Genomic DNA, 16,118 nt, shown 5'->3' with positions numbered 1-16,118 from the left:
TGTCAGCAGAGCAATGTCTCTGCTTTTAAACACACTGTTTAGGTTTGTCATAGCTTTCCTGCCAAGAAGCAATGATCTTCTGATTTCATTGTGCAGTCACCATCCACACTGATTTTAGAGACCAAGAAGAAGAAATCTGTCACTACTTCCACATTTTCCCCTTCTATTTGCCATGAATAAATGGGATGGATACCATGATCTTTGCTTTTTTTAATATTTAGTTTTAAGCTGGCTCTTTCACTCTCCTCCTTCATCCTCATCAAGAGGTTCTTTAGTTCCTCTTCACTTTCTGCCATTAGAGTGGTATCATCCGCATATCTGAAGTTTGCTGATATTTCTCCCACCTGTCTTGATTCCAGCTTGTAGCTCATATAGCCCAGCATTTCTCATGATGCGCTCAGCATATAGGTTAAACAAACAAGATGGCAAGAGAGAGCTCTGTAGTACTCCTTTCTTAATCTTGAACTGGTCAGTGGTTCCATACAGTGTTCTAACTGTTGCTTCTTCACTCACATACAGGTTTCTTAGGAGACAGGTAAGATAGTCTGGTATTCCTGTATCTTTAAGAGCTTTCCACAGTTTGTTATGATCCACACAGTCAAAGGCTTTAGCATAGTCGATGAAACAGAGGTGGATGTTTTTCTGGAATTCCCTTGCTTTCTCTATGATCCAGAGAATGTTGACAATTTGATCTCTTGTTCCTCTGCTTTTTCTAAGCCTAGCTTGGATATCTGGAAGTTCCTGATTTGCATAACGCTGAAGCATAACATGCAAGATTTTTAAGCATGACCTTACTAGCATGGGAGATGAGTGCAACTGTCTGATGGTTTGAACATTCTTTAGTACTACCCTTCTTGGGAATTGGGATGAGGATTGACCTTTTCCAACCCTATGGCCACTGCTGGGTCTTCCCGATTTGCTGAATGCAACTTGATAGCTTCATCCTTTAGGGTTTTGAATAGCTCTACTGGAATCCATCACATCCACTAGCTTTATTAAATTATCAGTGCTTCCTAAGGCCCACTTGACTTGCCACTCCAGAATGTCTGGGTCTGGGTGACTGACCACACACCATTGTAGTAATCTAGCTCATGAAGATCTCTTTGTACAGTTCTTTCGTGTACTCTTTCCATCTCTTCTTGATCTCTTCAGTGTCTAGCAGATCTCTACCATTTCTGTCTTTTATTGTGCTCATCTTTGGGCAAAATGTTCCCTTGATACTTCCCATATTCCTGAAAAGATCTTTAGCCTTTCCCCTTCTGTTGTTTGCTTCTAGTTTTATGCACTTCTTTTACGTTCATTGAAGGTCTTCTTGTCTCTTCTTGCTATTCTTTGGAACTCTGCATTTAGTTGTATGTACCTTTCCCTTTATCCCTTGCTTTTAACTTCTCTCCTTTCTTCAGCTGTTTGTAAAGCCTCCTTAGAGAACCACTTTGCCTTCTTGCTTTTCTATTTCTTTGGAATGGTTTTGTTTGCTGCCTCCTGTACAATATTATGGACCTCCATACATAACTCTCAGGCACACTGTTAACTAGATCTAATCCCTTGAATCTATTTGCTACTTCCACGGCATATTCACAGGGGATTTAATTTAAGTTGTACCTGGCTTCCCTAGTGGTTTAAGCCTGAATTTTGCTGTGAGAAGCTGATGATCTGAGCCACAGTCAGCTCCCCATCTTGTTTTTGCTGACTGTATACAGCTTCTCCATTTTAGGCTACAAAGAATGCAAACAATTTAACTTTGGTATTGACCATTTGAAGATGTCTATGCATAAAGTCAAATAAACACTGGGTTATTTGAAGCAATTTCATTTTTTTTTCTGTGAAATTTATTGTTTCCACATTAAAAGATTTTTTCGAGGGGAAGTATTTTTTTTAACCACATGATGACCCTATACAGCTGCCTGGAGTAGGACACCATCGTAAGTCTTTAACATGCCATATGAGTTCTGAATAAATAAAAGCTACAAAGCCCAAGTTATATACAAATATCTTAGGCAATAATGTTTACAAACCTATGTACAATAAAACAAATGTAAACAGTAAATGCAGCATGAGAGTAATCAAAGGATGCACAGGGAGGACCACTTATGGTCAGTCTGCCCCACGGAGCTGGCGCCAGCCGGCCCCAGGAATAAGGCCACACAACCCTTCCTGACACAACAGGACAGGCCCTCTGGAGACAAAACAAAAGCACTCTGAAGATGTCATTTCACTGAAGGACCAGAGAGCTGCTGAGGGGGCGGCCGCCACCCCCTCCCCCAAGTCTGAGGCAGTGGAGGAGGAGACGGCAGGGCCCAGCCCTGAGAGTACCCAGGCCCCAAAGCTCCTGCTATCTCAGATGGGCCTTTGTGGCTGCTGGGGGAGGCAAGTCTATGGAATGGTAACTGAGAAAGTAAAACCAGAAGGTGCAGAAAATGCTCCCTAGTTCAGTGACCTTCCTGACTTCACCAGCCACAGGCTCAACCTGGGGGGTGGGGGTGAGGGGGGTGGGGGGAACACATGATCATCAGCACTGGAGACGCTTGGCTGAGAGCTCAGGAGGAGACCAAAAGTTGACCTGATTTGGGGAAGAACTTCTAGAAGATCTGCAATGTCCTAAACACAACTAAATCCTATCAGTACAGCAGGGCGGGGCTAGGAGATGCTGTGATGAATGGGTACTTCTGCATCCAGTGACCGAGTAATACACGCATGTATCACCTTGTGACCCACGAAAGTGCAATCATGTGAAACCAACGGCACTACTGCGAGAAGAGAAAATAGCCAGTATTGATATCGCGCAGAGTCCTGGAGCCGGACTGGGCCCAGCAGCCGCCACTGCATGCAGCCTGCCCTCTGCCAGCCGTAGGGAGGCGGGCGGAGGGGCAGGAGCTGGGCCCAGGCACCGAGGGGTGAGGCGTGGGTGTCCTGGTGCTTGGAGCGGGGCAGGAGCCCCCAGCTGGAGGCTGGGTACTCACACACTGAGCCGCAGCATACCCGGTGCTGACGACGGGCGCGAGGAGCCCAGACCAGGAGGAGAAGGAGTCGGGTCAAAGCCGTTTACTGCCGTGTAAACGGCTACGAAGAAAGACGTGTGCCCTGATTGAGAGAACTTCGTGCCATTGCTATTCATCACCCCACAGTTAAAATTCCCTGAAATATAGGATTTTCGTGATGCTTGGTCCTTTGCAAAATTCCTGCAAGCTGCTAATTTGGATTCTAAAGTCCCTACTTTCCGTAAGAGATCCCCCACAATGTTCAGTGCCGATATCCTAGCTGAAGGATTCAGTGGACTGGTACCAAAACCGTTTGGTATAGCTTTCAGTGCAGGAAAACTGTTCTCCGTTCCTTTGCCAACAGGGGTAGCTGGCAAAGAAAATGATGCTTGGACAGCAGAATCCATCTTTTCGCAGTCCAGCATTGGAGAACTGGGAGCTGATTTTCTAGTTACTTCCTGTTGTCTTTCCCGAACAGCTAGTTCTTGCCTTAAATCTCTTGCTTCATCCTTTAACCTCTGCATAGAGACCAACAAAGATTCCTTTTCATCAAGTTCACTTTCTAAAAATGCATTTCGTTCAATGGCTTGATTTAGCCTTTGTTCAAAGTCTTCCAGTGAAACTATTGTTGCCCTTTTTGCTTGCTCCAAGTCATCATTGGCCTGTTCCAGCTCTCTTACATACTTATGTAACTGCTCCTTAATGGCCCGAGTCTGACTTAAATCATCTTCTAATACTGAGACCTGCTTGTAGCTCTGTGCATATTGATGTTCTAGCTTCTCCTTCAATGCTTCTACTTCATACTTCAGTCTTTGGTTATCAGCTTGCAAGTCTCTATTTCTCTGTTCAGTCTGTATTAATTGTGCCTCCAACTCTGCCTCTAATTCTCTGCTTCCTTCCTGGAATTCAACTAGCTCATCCCGAGCTTCCTGGAAGCTTTGTTTATACTTCAAGGAAAGTTCCTTCTAATAAGCAGTTTCCTCCTTTAAACTTGAAAAATCTGGTATATCTTCACCATCCATGATCATGAAAGCCTCCAATGTGTCAAAAGCGCATGTTCACCGCCGCTCGACCGACGTCTCCGCTCTGCCGGCCAGGCCAGGCCAGCCCAGCCTTTCAGCTCCACTCGCCTCAGCAGCCTTGAGCTCCACTCCACGTACCTCCGCGCCCAGCTCCTCCCCGACACGTCAGGGGCTGCCTGGGTGTCCGAGGCCATTCTCCAATTTTTTTATATGATATCATTTCATCTGAATATATTTTGGTTGCATTGCTGAAAGATAATTTATCTTTTCTAAACATTCCACAACATCTTTATTGCACCTAAAAATTAACAATAATTGTTCAAGATAATCAAACATCCAATGAGATCAAGAATCCAATCACTATACAAATTTCTCTGATTGTCCTATTATCAAAACAGCAAGAAAAAGCAACTGTTGGTGAGCATGTGGAGAAAATGGAACTTTCATACACTGATGGTGGGAATATAAATTGTTATAGCCACTATGAAGAAAAGTATGGAAGTTCCTTAAAAAAACCTAAAAATAGAATTACCATGTTGTTGATCAGTCACTAAGTCATGTCCAACTCTTTGCAACCCCATGAACTGCAGTATGCCAGGCTTCCCTGTGCTTTACTATCTCAAACTCTTGTCCATTGAGTTGTTGATGCCATCCAACCATCTCAATCTCTGTTGCCTCCTTCTCCTCTTGCCCTCCATCTTTCCCAGCATCAGGGTCTTTTCTAACGGTCAGCTCTTTGCATCAGGTGGCCAAAGTATTGGAGCCTCAGCTTCAGCATCAGTCCTTCCAGTGAATATTCAGGACTGATTTCCTTTAGGATTGATTGGTTTGATCGCCTTGCAGTCCAAGGAACTTTCAAGAGTCTTCTCCCACACCACAGCTTGAAAGCACCTTTGGCACTCAGCGTTCTTTATGGTCCAACACCAACATCCATATATGACTATTGGAAAAGCCATAGCATTGACTATACAAACCTTTGTCGACAGAGTGATGACTCTGCTTTTTCATACGCTGTCTAGGTCTTCCATAGCTTTTCTTCCAAAGAGTGTCTTTTAGTTTTGCGGCTGCAGTCAGTGTCCAGAGTGGTTTTGTAGCCCAAGAAAATAAAGTCTGTCACTCTTTCCATTGTTTCTGCCTCTATTTGCCATGAAGTGATAGGACTGAATGCCATGAAATTTGTTTTTTGAATGTTGGGTTTTAAGCCAGCAATTCCAGAAAATTGATATATATTCAGAAAAAATGAAAACACAAATTCAAAATAATACATGTACCCCAATGTTTATAACAATAACCAAGACGTGGAAACAATCTATGTGCCCATTTATATATTAATGGATAAAGAAGATAGGCCATATATATATGTATATATTTGTAGATGTAATCTATAAACATTTTGGATCCCCTATGTTCTACACCTGAAACTAACATGATAAGTCACCTATACTTCAATTTTTAAATTTAAATCAATTAATGATTAAATAAGCAAGCATAAATATCTTAAAACCAATATTCCTTCTGAGCAAACTTGTCACCTTAGTAAACAGCAGCCTGAAGCAGCTCCTACATTCAAGTACTGATTAAGCATGATTTCTTTAAGGAAAAAACAATGGTGAACTTTGCTTGTCAATCCTTTGAGAACTTGTATATCAAAAACTATGCATCATCAAAAAGTCTACAAGCAATAAATGCTAGAGAAGATGTGGAGAAAAGGGAATGCTAGTGCACTGTTGGTGGGAATGTAAATTGATACAGCCACTTTGAAAGAGGTATGGAGATTCCTTTAAAAACTAGGAATAAAAGCACCATATGACCCATCAATCCCATTCCTAGACATATACCCTGAGGAAACCAAAATTGAAAGAGACACATGTATCCCATTGTTCATTGCAGCACTATTTACAATAGCTAGAACATGGAAGCAACCTAGATGTCCATCGACAGATGAATGGATAAAGAAGTTGTGGTACATATACACAATGGAATATTACTCTGCCATAAAAAGGAATGCATTTGAGTCAGTTCCGATGAGGCGGATGAACCTGGAACATATTATAGAGAGTGAAATGAGCAAGAAATAGAAAGATAAATACCATATTGTAATGCATATATATGGAATCTAAAAAAATGGTACTGAAGAATTTACAAGATAGCAATGGAGAAGCAGACATAGAGATTAAACTTATGGACATGAAGAGAGGGGAGAAGAGGGTGAGATGTATGGGAAGAGTAATATGGAACCTACATTACCACATGTAAACTAGATAGCCAGTGGCTCAGGAAACTCAAACAGGGGCTCTGTATCAATCTAGAATGGTGCAATGGGGCAGGAGATGGGAGGGAGATTCAAAAGGGAGGGTATATACATATACCTGTGGCTGATTCATGTTGAGGTTTGACAGAAAACAAGAAAATTCTGTAAAGCAATTATTCTTCAATTAAAAAATAAATTCTAAAAAATATTGCACAGGAAAAAAAGTTATGATGTAGATGACTATGAGGTATATAAACCAATCAATACTTTAGATTTGATAGATCCCTGGAATGCATGTGACAGTGACTAATAATTTTAATACTGATTAGATTGCAAAACTAAGGACCTGGTGTATTTCCTTTTCTTCTTAAAATGCACATTTTATTACATTCAAAGCTATTTTCCCTCCATGCAGCTCTTAGCAAAAGCATTTTTAACAAAGATATAGCTGCACTGGGGAGTAGGAAATGGCAAGTCACTCCAGTATTCATGCCTGGAGAATCCTGTGGATGGAGGAGCCTGGTGGGCTGCTGTCCATAGGGTGACACAGAATCGGTCATGACTGAAGCGATTTAGCATGCATGCATGCATTGGAGAAGGAAATGGCAACCCACTCCAGTATTCTTGCCTGGAGAATCCCAGGGACGGGGGAGCCTGGTGGGCTGCTGTCTATGGGGTCACACAGAGTCGGACACGACTGAAGTGACTTAGCCACAGCAGCAGCAGCTAGACTGGAATATTCTGATCAATGTCCAATCTTGGGACTCCCTTAGCATTTTATAGTTTATCTGACTGGAATACCACTAGTCAAATCCTTGACATGACTAGGAAATTTCTGGAAATCACTTAAGATTTCTCTTGATAAGTGATTTGTACATTTATTTCAAAATTGTATGTGCCCCACCGAGGAGTCTGTGTGTAGCTTGACCCTTGTGTAACTTGGTTTGGGAGCGGGTTCAGACTGCTTTGCCTCAAGTAGCTAACAGATGGGAGAATAGCTGTTCTATGCCATCCCTAGAAAGTGAAAGTTGCTCAGTCTTGCCCGACTCTTTGGCCATGGACTATACAGTCCATGGAATTCTCCAGACCAGAATACTGGAGTGAGTAGCCTTTCCCTTCTCCAGGGGATCTTTCCAACCCAAGCCTCCTGCATTGAAGCTGGATTCTTTACCAGCTGAGCCACAAGAGAAGCCCAAGAATACTGGAGTAGGTAGCCTATTCCTTGGAGAAGGAAATGGCAACCCACTCCAATATTGCTGCCTGGAGAATCCCATGGAAGAGGAGCCTGGTGGGCTGCAGTCCTTGGTGTCACAGACGAGTCAGAGATGACTTAGCGACTGAACAACAACAGCCTATCCCTTCCCCAGTGAATCTTCCTGATCCAGGAATTGAACCACAGTCTCCTGCATTACAGGAGGATTCTTTACCAACTGAGCTATGAGGGAAGCCCTATGCCACTCCTAAAGTTAGTCAAAATGGAACATATACATTAAATGTAGAATCTGGTAGTGCTTAGTGATGTTATATGATGCAAGTCAGATGTAATTTTAGTCATATTTCTAGCTATCTTAGATGAGATAATCTAGATGGATTAAAAAAAATCCTAAGACATTCTTGATTTCCTTTCCCACAGCCATTTAATCCTTCTACCTTATACAGAACTCTGATTTTGTTTATTGTGCCATAGATCCAACAAATGAATCATGTTTGATCCAAGCAGTTGTTCTCCACCATGGCTGCATATTTAATTTAATGCCAGGGCACCACCCTAGAGCAATTAAATCTAGAGAATCTCTGCAAGTTGGGCACAGGTGAAAGCATGTTTTGAAAGCTTTCTAAGTTATCCTGATATTCGGCCAAGGATAGGTCCAAGCCAGTCATGGCCTGCAGCCCCTATGTCAGTCAGTGATCAGTAGAAGATACACGACTCTGTTCTGACTGATGAGACTGATGGGGAGTTCTGCAGAGATAAAATTTTTCCTCCATGAAAGAGGAGAAGAATGTAAGGAGATAGATTTTTTTTAGCACCAATACTCCTGCTTCATGCTTTGGCAATGTCCTGTGAAGGCATAATGCTTGGTGGTTGTTGGCCATTTTGCAGCTATGATGTTGTTGAAGATGGCAGAGCAAAAAGATCCCAAGTGCATCAGTAGGAAAACAGAGCCACTGCAAATATAAAGAGAAGAAGGGATTTATTATAACAATTAGACCTCAAACAAACATAAGTAGGGTTGCAAAAGTGAAAGTCTGGAAAGGAAGACAGGATCAGAGAAATAGGTACCAAACATTCCGTGTGAAGCACTGGTGTGAGGGGACAAATTGAAGATGGTGGGGAAATTCAACAAAATAAACACAACTGCTTGCCAGAGTGGGACTGCAGGAAGAGTACTTGTGGAAAGATTTCTTCAAGTGTCACCACTAGGGAAATAGTTGACTTTGTGTGGCTGTCACCTCTGGGTCTGCATCTAAGTGTCCTATGGTGGGTCAGGGGCTACCAGTGGCCCAGCAGGTGGAAGAGGCAACAGACGAGACAGGAAAACGTGGGGCTCTTCAGACACCTCTGTCTCTACTGTCACCTAGTCTGACAGCAATGACCATTAAAGCTTCAATTTCTGTCATTTTTCCAAATCTCATACAAATTCTTGTGTCCAATTCTAGCCTGGAACCATATAGTAAAATGGATTCTGGGAAATGTAGCTCCCAACCTTAGCCAAGAAATGAGGTAAACAAGCTGTAATCCTTCTGGAAAGTCTAGATTTGGTGGTTAAAATCAGTAATAAAGACATATTTAGAGATGATAGCAATTGACTATCAATCACAACCCTGCTTTCCCCCCATTATTAAAAGTGAAAGTCAATTTCTGCAAACTTGTCCATGCCTCTTTTTGACTAAGTTCTAGTACTTCTTTCTTATACAGATAAATCTGTAATACACACAGACTATAAGTAATAAATGGATGGGTACAAAAATTCAATGCCTAAGAAGAAATTTTAAAAATTTTATTTATTTATTTATTTGGCTGTGCCGAATCTTAGCAAGATCTAGTTCCCTGACCAGAGATGGAACTTGGGCCACCTGTACTGGGAACCCAGAGTCCTGGCCACTGGACCACCAGGAAAGTCCCAAGAAGAAATCCTGAAGTGTAATTAATTAAATGTAAAGAAGCAGATTAATGTGAAAATAAAGATTAATAGGAATTAAAGCTACTCAATAGACAGGAAAAATAGAATGAGGTGGGAAATAATAGCAGGCTTCTACTTTTGAAGCTGGATGGTAAAATAAAAGGATATAGAAAGAAAAGCAAGCATAAATTTAGACAATGCTATCAATTTCAGGGTGGGGAACACATGTATACCTGTGGCGGATTCATTTTGATATTTGGCAAAACTAATACAATTATGTAAAGTTTAAAAATAAGATAAAAACACACACACACAAAAAAAACTGAGGGTAATTTGAGCAGGATTAAGTCATTATTAGAATAAATTGTAATTAATTCATTCAGGTCAAAGAGTCAACTAACACTGAAGAAAAATTAAATTGGCCCCATTCTAACCAATGTAAATATTGGCTAGCTAGGTACAACTTAGATCAAATCCTCAATGAATATGCAGTGGAGGTGATGAATAGATTAAAGGGATTAGATCTAGTAAACAATGTGCCTGAGGAACTATGGACGGAGGTCTGTAATATTGTACAGGCAGCGAACAAAACCAACCCAAAGAAATAGAAAAGCAAGAAGGCAAAGTGATTATCTAAGGAGGACTTACAAATGGCTGAGGAAAGAGATGTGAAAAGCAAGAAAGAAAGGGAAAGGTACATCCAACTAAATGCAGACAGAGTTCCAAAGAATAGCAAGGAGAGACAAGAAGACCTTCTTCAATGAACAGTACATAAAAATAGAGGAAAACAACAGAAGGGGAAAGCTTAGAGATCTCTTCAGGAAAATTGGTTATATCAAGGGAATATTTTGCCAAAATATGGGCATAATAAAGGACAGAAATGATAGAGACATAGTAGACACTGAAGAGATCAAGAAGAGATGGAAGAAGTGAACAAAAAAGATTTTCATGAACCAGATAACCACGATGGTGTGGTCAGTCACCCAGAGCCAGACATTCTGGAGTGGCAAGTCAAGTGGGCCTTAGGCAGCCCTGCTCTCAATATAGCTAGTGAATGCAATGGAATTCCAGTAAAGCTATCCAAAACCCTAAAAGATGATGCCATCAAAGTATTGCACTCAATATGTCAGCAAATCTGGAAGATCCCACCAGTGGCCATAGGGTTGGAAAAGGTCAATCCTCATCCCAATTCCCAAGAAGGGTAGTACTAAAGAATGTTCAAACCATCGGACAGTTGCACTCATCTCCCATGCTAGTAAGGTCATGCTTAAAAATCTTGCATGTTATGCTTCAGCGTTGTGCAAATCAGGAACTTCCAGATATCCAAGTTGGGCTTAGAAAAAGCAGAGGAACAAGAGATCAAATTGTCAACATTCTCTGGATCATAGAGAAAGCAAGGGAATTCCAGAAAAACATCCACCTCTGTTTCATCAACTATGCTAAAGCCTTTGACTGTGTGGATCATAACAAACTGTGGAAAGCTCTTAAAGATACAGGAATACCAGACCATCTTACCTGTCTCCTAAGAAACCTGTATGCGGGTGAAGAAGCAACAGATAGAACCCTGTATGGAACCATTGACGAGTTCAAGATTGAGAAAGGAGTACTACAGAGCTCTCTCTTGCCATCTTGTTTGTTTAACCTATATGCTGAGCACGTCATGAGAATAATGCAATAAATGAATAAGGCAATAAATGCTGGAGAGGGTGTGGAGAAAAGGGAACCCTCTTACACTGTTGGTGGGAATGCAAACTAGTACAGCCACTATAGAGAACAGTGTAGAGATTCCTTAAAAAACTGGAAATAGAACTGCCATATGACCCAGCAATCCCACTGCTGGGCATATACACCGAGGAAACCAGAATTGAAAGAGACACATGTACCCCAATGTTCATCACAACACTGTTTATAATAGCCAGGACATAGAAGCAACCTAGATGTCTATCAGCAGATGAATGGATAAGAAAGCTGTGGCACATATACACAATGGAATATTACTCAGCCATTAAAAAGAATACATTTGAATCAGTTCTAATGAGGTGGATGAAACTGGAGCCTATTATACAGAGTGAAGTAAGCCAGAAAAAAAAAATACCAATATAGTATACTAACGCATATATATGGAATTTAGAAAAATGGTAATGATAACCCTGTATGTGAGACAGCAAAAGAGACACAGATGTATAGAACAGTCTTTTGGACTCTGTGGGAGAAGGCAAGACTGGGATGATTTGAGAGAGTAGCATTGAAACATGTATACGTGCAAGAGATCACCAGTCCAGGTTCAATGCATGAGACAAGGTGCTCGGGGCTGGTACACTGGGATGACCCTGAGGGATGGGATGCGGAGGGAGGTGGGAGGGGGGTTCAGGATGGGGAACACATGTACACCCATGGCTGATTCATGTCAATGTATGGCAAAAACCACTACAATATTATAAAGTAATTAGCCTCTAATTAATATAAATAAATTAAAAAAAAAAAAAAAGAAAGAAAAATGATAGATGAGAGAAGCAGCCTTCATTGTTTCCCTGTCAGGGTTGTTAGAACAAAGTCATGAGAGCCTTTTTTCCATCCATCAGGAGGTCGAATTAGTAGGCAGAATAATTTTCCAAGTAAAAATTCTTGGTCACTAGATCCTCCACAAGAACAACCTGATTTGTACATGAAGTGAAGTTGCTCAGTTGTGTCTGACTCTTTGCAACCCCTTGGACTGTAGCCCTAAGCCTCCTCTGTCCACAGAATTTTCTAGGCAAGAGTACTGGAGTGGATTGCCATTTCCTTCTCCAGGGGATCTTCCCAACCCAGGGATGGAACCCAGGTCTCCTGCACTACAGACAAATGGTTTACTGTCTGAGCCACCAGGGAATCCCATTTGTATGTGTGACCAAACAACTCATTGCCAAATTCATCATGCCAATTTTTTGCTGTTTGAGCTACATTTCTGTGATGGGTTTAGTTTGATGTACCCATGCTGCTGCAGCTGCTAAGTCACTTCAGTCATGTCCGACTCTGTGCGACCCCATAGATGGCAGCCCACCAGGCTCCTCCGTCCCTGGGATTCTCCAGGCAAGAACACTGGAGTGGGTTGTCATTTCCTTCTGCAATGCATGAAAGTGAAAAGTGAAAGTGAAGTCATTCAGTCGTTCAGTCGTGTCCGACCCTCAGTGACCCTATGGACTGCAGCCTTCCAGGCTCCCCCGTCCATGGGATTTTCCAGGCAAGAGTACTGGAGTGGGGTGTCATTAAGTACCCATGAGCCCTACCAAAATCTGGCAGTATTTTCATGCACAGCATATGTAACAGGCATAACTACAATGATTATTTAATTAATGTCTATGCTGTGCTTAGTCGCTCAGTCCTGTCCAACTCTTGTGTGACCCCATGGACTGTAGCCCACCAGGCTCCTCTGTCCATGGGGATTCTCCAGGCAATAATATTGGAATGGGTTGCCATGCCCTCCTCAAGGGGATCTTCCCAACCCAGGCATCAAACCCAGGTCTCCTGCATTGCAGGCAGATTCTTTACCGTCTGAGCCACCAAATATTTGCTTTATTTGACTCTGTGTGCTAATGGCTTTTGTCTGATAGCTACCCATGAAAATTATTTGAATATACTTTTGCAGCAGGGGCATTTTAACATATTTCTTTTGCAAGCCAGAACCTTTAAGAAAAGGTTGTGTTGGTTTAGATACACTGGTTTTGTTATGCTATACCCAGCATTTTAAATTCCATGAAGACAAACTGCTAGTCTAAATTTCATGAAGTCAGGGACCAAGTTTGTGCTAATCACTTTGTCTTCAGTGCCAAACACATGGTACATAATGTTCACTCAGTGAACATCTATGAAACTATTGCGCAATTTCCTGATTCTAGTCAATTGAAAAATTCAATAGCTCTTTCAGAGTTAGAATTTTGCTTATTTGCCCCAGCCCTGCCACAAACCACAGAGACTATTATTAGTACTTTCAGAATGAAAAACTTTTTTCCTAAGATGGATATATATGTATTGGAGTTACAAAAGAGCACCTGATAATTTGGCATTTAATAGTTGAGTCAGATCAGATCAGATCAGATCAGTCGCTCAGTCATGTCCGACTCTTTGCGACCCCATGAATTGCAGGTCCTAGCAAATGTAACAAGTCATACACACACACACACACAAATATATACATATGTATGTATATATACATATACGAAACTAGTAAGCCAAATTACCACAGATAAAGTTTTATTTAAAATTATAGGTTTAAATAAGCACCATTCCCTAATATGCACACACTTTAACAAACTTCATGACCTCTATTTTGGTTGTTGGGAAACATTGTCCCCTAATGTTTATTCCAGTTATGTAGGATGTTGCTTAAGATACCCATTTTATAAGCTGATGTGGTAGTGATTAATGCTATTTTTGTCATTTTCAGTACAGTTTACGTTCTGAGTGGCCAGTTTTGTCCAATTAGTTGAATAGAAGTATGATTTCTTAGTCAAGAAATTTGACACTCCAAAGCCTTTTTTGCCTTCTTTCACAACTAGCACTGTCCCAGGGTAGATGCTCCAACAGCTTGGGTCCTTCTGGTAGGTATGAAGCTTAAGTGAGAAATAAATTCAAGTTATTCTCAGGGTGGTTGCTTCTGCAGCATATCTTAGCCTGAAGTGAAAAGTCAAAGTGAAAGTCACTCGGTGGTGTCTGATTTTTTGGGACCCCATGGACTATATATAGCCTGCCAGGCACCTCTATTATCCTGACTTAATTAAAAAAGCTTTTTTCCTGCAAAGATAAAACAGGTTTCAATCTAAAGAAATTTACAAAATCACAGCGTTTACAAAGAACACTTTGTTCTTAAACAAAATGAGTTCCACAGGCAAGAGTTTAAGTCATATACTACGGCTGATTCATGTTGATGTTTGACAGAAGACAAAATTCTGTAAAGCAATTATCCTTCAATTCAAAAAAAGTCATATAAAATTCTTTAACAACTGGTAACAGAAAAAATGGCCAAGCATACATGTATAGACATACTTTTGTGGTATAGTGGATAGTCACACAGGTTTCATTCCTTGAGTTTTAAACCATGTATCAGCTAGTCACCTAACTAGAGGCTTATATCCCCTAATGTGTCAAGTTTGTGAAAACCAACATAGGATTATAAGGTAATCAAATTATGAAAACTTGGTAAGAACCCTTAATATGCGGTAGCTATCATAAAAGGTGCATCAATCAACTGATTAGTCTGACAATATTTGTCAATTTGTGTAATTATTACTAAATCTTCTATTCACAATTTAATGCATACAACTGCCCTAATTCATTGAAGGTAAATATGTATTTTTTCCTTTCCTTTCCCAGGCTAGTTAGCCCAAATGTAATGCAGAAACACTGGGTCAGACACTTTTTTTGACTCTACAGCATGCAGGATCTGTTTTCTGACCAGGGATCAAACCCTTGCCCTCTACCGTTCTGAGTATGGAGTCTTAACCACTGGACTGCCAGTGAAGCCCCCACTTTTTAAACCCGTCTCTAACATATTCAATTCAGGTGTAGGGAGGTGTATACACACACACACACACGACTTACTCAAGGTATCAGGGAATGTGTAAACATATACTGCAAACACTACTGTTTCTTCAAAACTGTACTTTAAAAGAATTTGTCTGCACATGAAAAAAAAAGGGGTGCTCATTTTAGTGACTAAAACCTGACACCACTTTCATGTTCTCCATGATACTCTTAGATGCTTATCAAATACTATTTAAGAACAGAATGGCAGTTAAAAAGATTCCAGAGATTACGATTCTGAAGCTAAATTGGGGGACCACAATATAATGTTTAAGTACTCTGGTTGAAGAGGGATGACCAGATATGGTTGCATGCCTGGGTTGAATGTGTCTAGGCATGGAGCTGTGGGAATAAGAGCACTGTTTCAGGAAAAGGGGGCATTAAAAGGAATAACAGAAGTTTCTGTGATGCAAAATGACCATTGACATTTATTTCTAGGTTTTTCCTCCAACTAGACTGTATTTTCTCTTATGATTAATAACATACTGAATTTTAAAACACCATCTGATAACTTCATGTGTTCAAGACAGTTCATATTTCAACTATTAGATACATGGAATCTCTCAAGATATATTATGAGGATTTCTGTAGTTTTATTTACAAGATACAAAATAGATAAAAATTAAATCTCATCATGCTGAACACTGCAGAGATGAGGTTTATAAAGTAAACTGACAATCCAACACCACAAACTAAATGTTTCAAACTCAAAATGTTTTTCACTAATCATGAAGAACTTCTCAATAAACACAAATGCTATTTTATGTGTTCTGTGATAATACTGGGAGAAGGCAATGACACCCCACTCCAGTACTCTTGCCTGGCAAATCCCATGGATGGAGGAGCCTGGTAGGCTGCAGTCCATGGAGTCGCTAGGAGTCGGACAGGACTGAGCGACTTCACTTTCACTTTTCCCTTTCATGCATTGGAGAAGGAAATGGCAACCCACTCCAGTGTTCTTGTCTGGAGAATCCCAGGGATGGGGGAGCCTGGTGGGCTGCCATCTATGGGGCCGCAGAGTCGGACACAACTGAAGTGACTTAACAGCAGCAGCAGCAGTGATACTAATTATCATGTAATGATCAATTACACTTCCCAAGAGCAGGCTGCAAAACAACACAACCCAGGTCAAGTTACTAGCCCATTACAAAAGATCTAAGATTTAAAGAAGCAATGGCCCCCAGGA

At 41.0% G+C, this 16,118-nt stretch overlaps 1 pseudogene; it reads right to left on the bottom strand.

Moving 5' to 3' along the window:
• Nucleotides 1–2,565: 2,565 nt before the first annotated feature.
• LOC129659954 (nuclear distribution protein nudE-like 1) lies at nucleotides 2,566–4,000 on the bottom strand (annotated as a pseudogene).
• Nucleotides 4,001–16,118: the final 12,118 nt, after the last annotated feature.

This window comes from Bubalus kerabau, chromosome 9 (assembly GCF_029407905.1).
Source record: "Bubalus kerabau isolate K-KA32 ecotype Philippines breed swamp buffalo chromosome 9, PCC_UOA_SB_1v2, whole genome shotgun sequence".
NCBI classification, from domain to species: Eukaryota; Metazoa; Chordata; class Mammalia; order Artiodactyla; family Bovidae; genus Bubalus; species Bubalus kerabau.
This window is presented reverse-complemented; position numbering and strand designations above follow the sequence as displayed.